The sequence below is a fragment of the Uloborus diversus genome, chromosome 1 (genome assembly GCF_026930045.1).
Source record: "Uloborus diversus isolate 005 chromosome 1, Udiv.v.3.1, whole genome shotgun sequence".
Classification (NCBI taxonomy): Eukaryota; Metazoa; Arthropoda; class Arachnida; order Araneae; family Uloboridae; genus Uloborus; species Uloborus diversus.
Genome location: NC_072731.1, coordinates 194,529,621 through 194,540,095, shown reverse-complemented (window position 1 = coordinate 194,540,095; position 10,475 = coordinate 194,529,621).

Genomic DNA, 10,475 nt, shown 5'->3' with positions numbered 1-10,475 from the left:
GTCTGAACTAAATGGGAGTCAGATTACTTTAGTCGATAGAGGATTTAGTTGATTAATGCCCAACACTGCCTAATACCAGTAATAATACTGCAAGAATTTGAAAAACCTGAATTATCTTACTACTATTATATATGCGAAAGTTTGTATGTATGGATGTATGGATGTATGGATGTTTGTTACTCTTTCACGCAAAAACTAAAGAACGGATTTTGATGAAACTTTACAATAATATAGCTTATGCATCAGAATAACACATAGAGTAGTTTTCGGCCCGTTATGGGGGGCAAAACCCCCTTAGAGGGCAATAAAACACAATTTTCGTATAAATTCTCTAATATGGGGATGAAAAAATACTTGCACATATTTACATTATATGTCCATCGAAAGCTCTGATTTTTCTGCTGATGATGGCACCTGTTCGAAATTTCTAAGTAGAATAAAAAACGAGTTATGAGCTTTTTAGATCCATGTTCGAAGGCTTTCCTCAACGCAATATAGTATTTAGGGTATCATCTCAACTCCCTGTCGATAGCGACAATTGTTGTATTGTTGACTATCTTTGCTTTTCGTGACTGTTCAAGGCTTTTCTCAAGTCAAATCTTAGAGTAAGATTTTTGCACAAGATTGGCAAATAATACATGGATTTGGATGATTATTTTCCATTTTAATGCAACTTTGAGGTAATTAATGCGTTATTTTTTAAATTTATTTGTGTTGACTGGGTATTTAATCGATCAGCAGGAAACTAGCCAAACTTTTTTACTTTCTTCTATATCTAATATATAGAAGAAAGTATTGGATTCGTGCAAATTTTCGAATTTCGAATTTTGACGGATTCGAACGTTTTGAGGTGTGCTGAGTTCATTTCGACTATTTTTGGAAAATGTCTGTCTGTCTGTGTGTGTGTGTGTGTATGTATGTGTGTGTGTATGTATGTGTGTGTGTATGTATGTATGTGTGTGTGTATGTATGTGTGTCACGTCTGTGTGTGACCAGTTTTTTGTGGCCGCTCTACAGCAAAAACTACCGCATGAAATCGAACGAAATTTGGTACACATATGTGCCCCTATGTGAACTTGTGCCCATTAGTTTTTGGCGCGAATTCCTCCAAGGGGGGTGGAGCAATGGGACGTTTTTTGAGTTACGCGTGCTTGCTATTCCTCAGGAAGTAACTGGCGGAATCAAACAAAATTTTGTCCATATGTTGCCATTAACAGGAACAGGTGCTGATTCAATTTTGGTGTCAATAACTCAAACGGGGGTTGAGCTATAGAACGTTTTTTGTCGTCAATTGTGACTGCTGTATCTCAAGAAATAATGAACGGAATGAAAGAAAAATTTATCGGCAAGTAGCCCTTAGTAGGTATAAGAGCTGATTTTATTTTGGTGTCAACAGCTAAAAAGGGGGTAGCGCAATCGCCCGTTCTTTTTTTTCCATTGTGAGTGCCCTATCTCAAGAAGTAATGCTACGTTCTGGTTGAAATTTGGAATATATGTGAATCCATACGTAAACAGGCTTTGGTTCAATTTTGACTCCAATCGCTCCAAGAGGTGTTGATTTTTTTTTTTTTTTTTTTTTTTTTTTACGAATAAAAATAGTTTTATTAATGCAACAATAAGAAAGATAAATCGTAATAGATTGTCGTCTGCGTATTTCTCGTGATTTTAATTGTATGGAAATGATCGGAAATATTATCTCAATGATTTAAAATTTTTAACTGTTGCCACTAATGTTTGTTAATAAATAAAATATTTGTAATTAATTCAAGTAAGGCTTTTAAAGTAACTTTCAATTTTCGCTCTTTGTTTTGTTTTTACAATAATTCAGACATTGGGATGGTCGTCAAGTTTTTGCATGTGTAATTTTGTTTCTGTTAGGAATATTGCTTCCTCGTCAAGCATGGGGAGGGATCAGAAAAAGGAAAAATATAGAAGAAAGTTTCGTGATGGCCACAACATACTAGTTTGTGTAATCATTTCAATAGAGATATAAGGAATTATATATCGGGATTATAAGGAAACTGTCTCACTTTAAGAATAGATGACCTCACTTGAATTGGATTTTTTGAGAATTACCCAAACTAACTTCTTTAGAACTCCTGAACGTTTTCGTGATTTATTTTGTGTGATTTTTTTGGGTGTCTTCCCAGTTTCGCCGGCATTTCATTTACCCCCCTTCCCCCTGATTTTCAGTTTTAATCATACCTTTTGATACATTTAAAGGGGCAGGCAATTTGAAATGTCAGAAAAACTGGAGACAAATCACTTTTTGGTAACTATTTGACCTCTGCGTGTGTTGACCGTTAACTTGAATCGATTGAAAAAAAAAAACTACATCAACGTGAGCGAAGCCGCGGGTAAAAGATAATAGAAGATAAAATAGGCAGAATCATACACAAAACAGAAATGTGCCAGGAAAAAATAAAGGTGTCCCCGCCCTGTCTGGTGGTAAGAGAAGTCTGACTACGATGGGGAGGTCTCGGGTTCCAATCCCGGCTTCGGCATGGATGTACTTTCTCTATCCGGTTCTTTTCCTTCCTTTGTGTGAATGTGTTGCTGTGCTGTGAATGGTTGTCTATCCTATTAGCGGGTAGGCAGGATAATGTGTGTACTGTAAAAGTCGGACTTCACACCAAATTACAGTACAGATGGAAAAGTGAAGCAGCCACCCCAACGTGAACTCAAAATATGATTGTTGAATGTAAAAATTCATCCAAAAGAAAAGTGTAAAATGAGGAATCTGCAATTTGCTTAAAGAAAGAGGTAAAAAAAGAGGTGCAAATCATATCAACCCTCTACAAATATTGCAGAAAAGCCAAAATTTGCCTTCAAAATTCGATGTAAGTACATCAAACTCAAAATATCAGGAGTGACATATAAAATTCAGATAAATAACACAAAAATACTCAATGAGCATTTAGATAATATTGGCGTAAAAGACACAATTAAAGATACAGGCATTCAAAACTTCGTCGTAACGACAAAATATAACAACTGTAAAAAATATGTCTACGAATCAAGAAATTTGTAAAACACAAATTACATAAAGAATAATTGAAAAAACCCTTACCTAAGTATGTAGCCTAAAAATGTTGATCCATAAATCAAATTGGGGGAAATTGCTGAATGCTTGGCAAAGTATAGTGTACAAGTAGCTGAAATTTAAGGGAAAAGGGTCGAAGGACCTAATACCAGCAATATTATTGCAAGAATTTTGAGACCCTAAACGATAGAAGATAAAATAGGCAGAATCATATACAAAACAGAAAAATGTATAGAAACTTTAAAGTTGTCCCCGCCTTGTCTGGTGGTCAGAGAAGTGTGACTGCGATGGGGAGGTCCCGGGTTCGAATCCCGGCTTCGGCATGGATGTACTTTCTCTCTCTCCTGTTCTTGTCCTTCCTTTGTGTGAATGTGTTGCTATGCTGTGAATGGTTGTCTACCCTATAAAGGGGTAGCCAGGATGATGTGTGTACTGTAAAAGTCAGACTTCACACCAAATTACAGTACAGATGGTAAAGTTAAACAGCGCACCCCAACTTAAATTTAAAATATGATTGTTGAATGTAAAAATTCATCCAAAAGAAAAGTTGAAAATGAGGATTCTGCAAGTTGCAGAGAGAAAGAGATAAAAAAAAGAGGTGCAAATCATATCAACCCTCTACAAATATTGCAGAAAAGCCAAAATTTGCCTTCAAAATTGGATGTAAGTACATCAAACTCAAAATATCAGGAGTGACATATAAAATTTAGACAAATAACACGAGAATACTCAATGAGCATTTAGATAAACATATTGGCGTGAAGGAAACAGTTAAAGTCACAGACAATAAAAACTTCGTCGTGACGACAAAATACAACAACTGTAAAAATATGTCTAAGGCTAAAGAAATTTGTAAAACCGAATTTACATAAAGAATAACAGATAAAACCCTTACCTAAGTATGTAGCCTAAAAATGTTGATACATAAATCAAATTGGGGGAAATTGCTGAACGTTTGGCAAAGTATAGTGTACAAGTAGTTGAAATTTAAGGGAAAAGGGTCGAAGGACCTAATACCAGTAATATTACTGCAAGAATTTGGAGAACCTGAACGATAGAAAATCAAATAGACAGAATCATATACAAAACAGAAAAATGCCTGGAAACAATAAAGGTGTCCCCGTCCTGTCTGGTAGTCAGAGAAGTCTGACTAAGATGGGGAGGTCACGGGTTCGAATCCCGGCTTCGGCATGGATATTCTTTCTCTCTCCTGTTCTTGTCCTTCCTTTGTGTGTATGTGTTGCTATGCTGTGAATGGTTGTCTACCCTATAAACGGGAAGCCAGGATAATGTGTGTACTGTAAAAGTCAGACTTCACACCAAATTACAGTACAGATGGTAAAGTGGAGCAGCTACTCCAACTGAAACTCAAAATATGATTGTTGAATGTAAAAACTCCTCCAAAAGAAAAGTTGGAAATGAGGATTCTGCAAGTTGCAGAGAGAAAGAGATAAAAAACAAGGTGCAAATCATATCCACACTCTACAAATATTGCAGAGAAGCCAAAATTGCAATTCAGAATTTGATTTAAGTACATCAAACTCAAAATATCTGGAGTAACATATAAAATTCAGATAAATAACACAAGATTACTCAATGAGCATTTAGTTAAACATGTGGGCGTAAAGGAAACAGTTAAAGTCACAGACAACAAAATTTAGGCGTAACGACAAAATATAACAACTGTAAAAAATATGTTTAAGGCTAAAGAAATTTGTAAAAGCGAAATTACATGTACAGAATAACAGATAAAACCCTTACCGAAGTTTGTAGCCTAAAAGTAATGATACATAAATCAAATTGGGGGAAATTGCTGAATGCTTGGCAAAGTATAGTGTACAAGTAGCTCAAATTTAAGGGAAAAGGGTCGAAGGACCTAATACCAGTAATATTACTGAAAGAATTTTGAGAACCTGAACAATAGAAGACTAAATAGGCAGAATCATATACAAAACAGACAAATGTATTTACAAAACAGACATATACAAAACAGACAAACAACTTTAAAGTTGTCCCCGCCTTGTCTGGTAGTCAGAGAAGTGTGACTGCAATGGGGAGGTTCCGGGTTCGAATCCCGGCTTCGGCATGGATGTACTTTCTCTCTCCTGTTTTTGTCCTTCCTTTGTGTGAATGTGTTGCTATGCTGTGAATGGTTGTCTACCCTATAAACGGGTAGCCAGGATAATGTGTGTACAGTAAAAGTCGGTCTTCACACCAAATTACAGTACAGATGGAAAAGTGAAGCAGCGGAAGGAACTCAAAATATGATTGTTGAATGTAAAAATTTATCCAAAAGAAAAGTGTAAAATGAGGATTCTGCAATTTGCAGAGAGAAAGAGATTAAAAAATAGGTGCAAATCATATCAACAGTCTACAAATATTGCAAAAAAGCCAAAATTTGCCTTCAAAATTTCATGTAAGTACATCAAACTCAAAATATCAGGAGTAACATATAAAATTCAGATAAATAACAGAAAAATACTCAATGAGCATTTAGATAATATTGGCGTAAAAGACACAATTAAAGATACAGGCATTCAAAACTTAGTCGTAACGACAAAATATAACCTCTGTAAAAAATATGTCTAAGGCTAAGGAAATTTGTAAAACAGAAATTACATAAAGAATAATTGATAAAACCCTTACCTAAGTATGTAGCCTAAAAATGTTGATCCATAAATCAAATTGGAGGAAATTGCTGAATGCTTGGCAAAGTATAGTGTACAAGTAGCTGAAATTTAAGGGAAAAGAGTCGAAGGACCTAATACCAGCAATATTACTGCAAGAATTTTGAGACCCTAAACGATAGAAGATAAAATAGGCAGAATCATATAAAAAACAGACAAATGTATAGAAACTTGTAAAGTTGTCCCCGCCTTATCTGGTGGTCAGAGATGTGTGACTGCGATGGGGAGGTCCCGGGTTTGAATCCCGGCTTCTGCATGGATGTACTTTCTCTCTCTCCTGTTCTTGTCCTTCCTTTGTGTGAATGTGTTGCTATGCTGTGAATGGTTGTCTACCCTATAAAGGGGTAGCCAGGATAATGTGTGTACTGTAAAAGTCGGACTTCACACCAAATTACAGTACAGATGGAAAAGTGGAGCAGCCACATCAACTTAAACTTAGTATATGACTGTTGAATATAAAAATTCATCCTAGAAAATGTGAAAATGAGGATTCTTCAAGTGGCAGAGAGAAAGAGATAAGAAAAAAGGTGCAAATCATGTGAACAACCTACAAATATTGCAGAAAAGCCAAAATTTGCCTTCAAAATTCAATGTAAGTACATCAAACTCAAAATATATGGAGTAACATATAAAATTCAGATAATTAACACAAAAATACTCAAAGAGCATTTAGATAAACATATTGGCGTAAAGGACACAATTAAAGTTACAGGCATTCAAAACTTCGTCGTAACGACAAAATATAACAACTGTAAAAAATATGTCTAAGACTAAAGGAATTCATAAAACTGAAATTACCTCCATAATAACAGATAAAACGCTACCTAGGTATGTAGCTTAAAAATGTTGATACATAAATTGAATTGGGTGGATTCAGTACTAAGAATAGGAAAATGTTAGAATTAAGACTTATTTTTCAGCGTAAACCAAATAAGTGAGTATGTGCAGTAAAGATAACGCACCATAGAATGACAAAAAAAAAAAAAAAAAAAACTGCTGTTATTACCCTTTACCTGCACAGGGCAGAATAGACATATTTATGTAAAACAAATTGAAATCTTCCAACAACTAGTCACATTGAGCTATTCCCTAATCAAGAACTTTAGGTTTTAATGAATGGATACAGCATTCTAACTATTAAAAAATAATAAAAATATATTTACTTATTTACACCACTCAATTTCAAATGATTTCATTAGTTGTCGAAAAAAAATCATATATTACTTTAGTAACAAACAACATTGAAATGAAAAAAAAAATAGTAATAATTTCAAAATATACATGTATATGGTTTTAAAATAAAAGAGTTTTGATGTCTGAAAAAAAAAAAAAAAAAAAAAAAAAAAAAAAAAAAAAAAAAAAAAAACCTGCGTGTAATTTGAAGTGACAGCCAATAATACAATGGCAAAAAACAAATTTGGTTTTCAGTCAAAATTCAATATTAATACAACAAATAATTGGTGAAAATTTTTTAGAGAACTAAAGAACTTCATTTTGCAAAGAAAATTTTTTTTCTTCATTTGATCAATTTTCCCCGAGTTTTTGTTATTTTTTCAATATTCCCTGATATTTCCCTGATTTTTCCCTGAGTGATAAAGTTCCCTGACTTTTCCCCGATCTCCCTGATTTCCCGGATCTGTCGCCACCCTGTAGCACTGTGAAATTCGGACTTCACACCCAATTACACTGCAGTTGGAAAAGTGAAGCAGTGCATCCCAACTTAAATTTAAAATACGTTATTTTTAATATAAAAATTCATCCAAAAGAAAAGTTGAAAATGAGGATTCTGAAAGTGGCCTAGATTAAGATAAAAAAAAGGTAGCAATGAACCCGCTACAAAAACTGCAGAAAATGGCAAAATTTGCCTTCAAAATTGAATGTAAGTACATCAAACTTGAAATCTCAGGAGTAACATATAAAATTCAGATAAATACTACAAGAATACTCAATGAGCATTTAAATAAAAATACTGGCGTAAAAGACATAAGTAAACTTACTGGCGTTCAAACCTTTGTCCTAACGACAAAATATAACAACTGTAAAAAATATATCTAAGACAAAAGAAATTTGAAAAAAGAAATTACCTCCAGAATAACAGATAATGCACTTGCCTAAGGATGGTTAAAAATTTTGATACATAAATTAAATTGGGGAGAAATTGCGGAATGCTTGGAAAGTATAGTGTACAAGTCGCTCAAATTTAGGGGAAAAGGGTCGAAGGAACTAATACCAATAGTTTAGTACACAATTTGAAAACCTGATGGAAAAAGAATCAAAATAGGCAGAATCATATACAAAACAGAAAAATGTGTAGAAACTTTAAAGATGTTGCTGTGCTGTGAATGGTTGTCTACCCTATAAATGGGTAGCCAGGATAATGTGTGTACTGTAAAAGTCGGACTTCACACCAAATTACAGTACAGATGAAAAAGTGAAACAGTCACCTGAAATTAAACTTAAAATATGATTGTGGAATATAAAAATTCATCCTAAAAAAAGTTGAAAATGAGGATTCTGCAAGTGGCAGAGAGAAAGAGATAAAAAAAAAGTGCAAATCATATGAACCCTCTACAAATATTGCACAAAAGCCAAAATTTGCGTTCAAAATCGGATGTAAGTACATCAAACTCAAAATATAAGGCGTAACATATAAAATTCAGATAAATAACACAAGAATACTCAATGAGCATCATTTAGATTTGATTTCGAGTCCTGGGACTCCAAAAACTTATGGAGGGCTGCGAATTCTTTACGCCTTGCCTCACTTCCTTGAATAAAAGTCACTATTGAAGAGTTTTTCCAATTTTGTCTATCTTGTTTCTATAAAAGTAGAATATCACGATAAGATACTTTCTCAACCAAAAATAGTTGACTATTTGGAAAAATTATTGATCATAGCAGAAAAGCATGCATCAAGAGAAAGAAACCCCAAAGCAAAAGAAAAAAAAAACAATCGGGGACAGCATGCAACCCCGAAACAGTCTCAACCAAAGAAAGAAAACAAAGCCTGAGCGACCCCAGGAGTAAACAAAATATCTTGATCAAGAAATTTGATACGAAGAGGATTTTTGTATTTCTGAATAAGCTTTTATTAAACGCTTTCTATTTGATTTTGTTTTTGTACAATGATGTAGTATATGTACAAAAACAAAATTGTTTCAGGAGAGTCACACAAATCACAGTTTGGGGAGTTGGTATTTTTCATTTTGAAAAGTTTGCTTTTTGTAATATAACAGTCACAGATTAGTCTATTCAGGAAAATTTCAATCCTTCTATTTTGGACTTTGTAACTTCCTTTGTTTGAGGGGATTTTTCTAAATTTAAATTTTTCAAAGTATTTGGATTTTTCCCAATTTTTCGTTTGCTCCTCATGTTTCATTTTCAACAGATAATTATTACAGTCTTTCCATGTAGTGATATTTAAGCTTGGAACGTTTGAGCCACATGCTGCTTCCTTTGCAAGAGCATCAGCATCCTCATTTAATTCAATATTTGAATGACTGGGGGACCATACTAAATAAATATAATTTTTGCTGGATAACTTCTCCAAATAATATCTGGTAATTTTCACAAGTGGGTCTTGATTTTTGTTTTCACTTCTGATGGCGTTGAATGCACTAAGACTATCAGTGAGGATAATTGCTGGCATATCAGCTTTTATAAGATATTTAGCGACATAATATAGAGCCGAAAGCTCTGCTGTAAAAATGGAACATAAGTTAGGGATTCTGATTTTTCTCTTAATAGATTTGTCTTGGTTTAACAGTCCAAAGCCTACATATGTTTCATTTTTGGAGCCATCAGTAGCCCATATTTCTTTGTCTTTATTTTCTGTAAGGAACTTTAGGAAGTCTTGCTTAATTTCTTCTTTTATTTGTGTCTCTTGAAATTTTCTTTCATCTGTAATGATTTTCAGTTTTCTGCAATGCCATGGTGGGTATTCTTCATAATTTGTATCCTTCCATATCTTTGTATTGTAATTTGTCATAAAGCTGCTACAAAAATCTACTATATTTTCATCCAGTTCCATTGAATTAATCAAGTTAATGTTTTCTGAAGAATTATCTTGATACATTTTCTTTAAGACCCACTTAGTGGCTTTCCAATTTAGTCTTCTTTCATATGTGTCAATATTTGTAAAATGTCTAATAACTTCATTTGGGAAAAAATTGTTTAATTTCAGAGCATTCCTTCTGACTTTGTTTGTGATGACATCCATTTTATTCTTATTATATTTTGTATCTTTGATTCTGCTCAGGTTGCCATAGTCAATTTGTGGGAGTATAACTTGCTTGATTATTTTGAGTAAGTTATCATTACAGAAACCTGTCCTACTTCCCAAAAATTTAATGACATTTGCAGTCTTGTTGATTTTCCTTTCAATTACTTGTGTGTGTTTGTTCCAGGACAAATTATAGTCAATGTACACTCCAAGAAGTTTGTTCTGAGTATTCCATGGAATGTCCCTTCCGTTTATCTTTATATTTTCAGTGAATTTGTTTCTAGTCGCTGTCATATTTTGTATGCTACTCTTTTCAGCCGAAAATATCATTTTGTTGTCGTCCGACCATCCTTCTATTTTTTCTATAAAATTCTTGATAGCCCTAATGGCGGCATCTCTACTTTTGTCGAATATAATACATGAAATGTCGTCTGCGTATACAAATAGTTTGTTTCTTTCATCATTACCTACCAGGTCTGACATGAAACAATTGAAAAGGAATGGTGATAATATGGAACCTTGA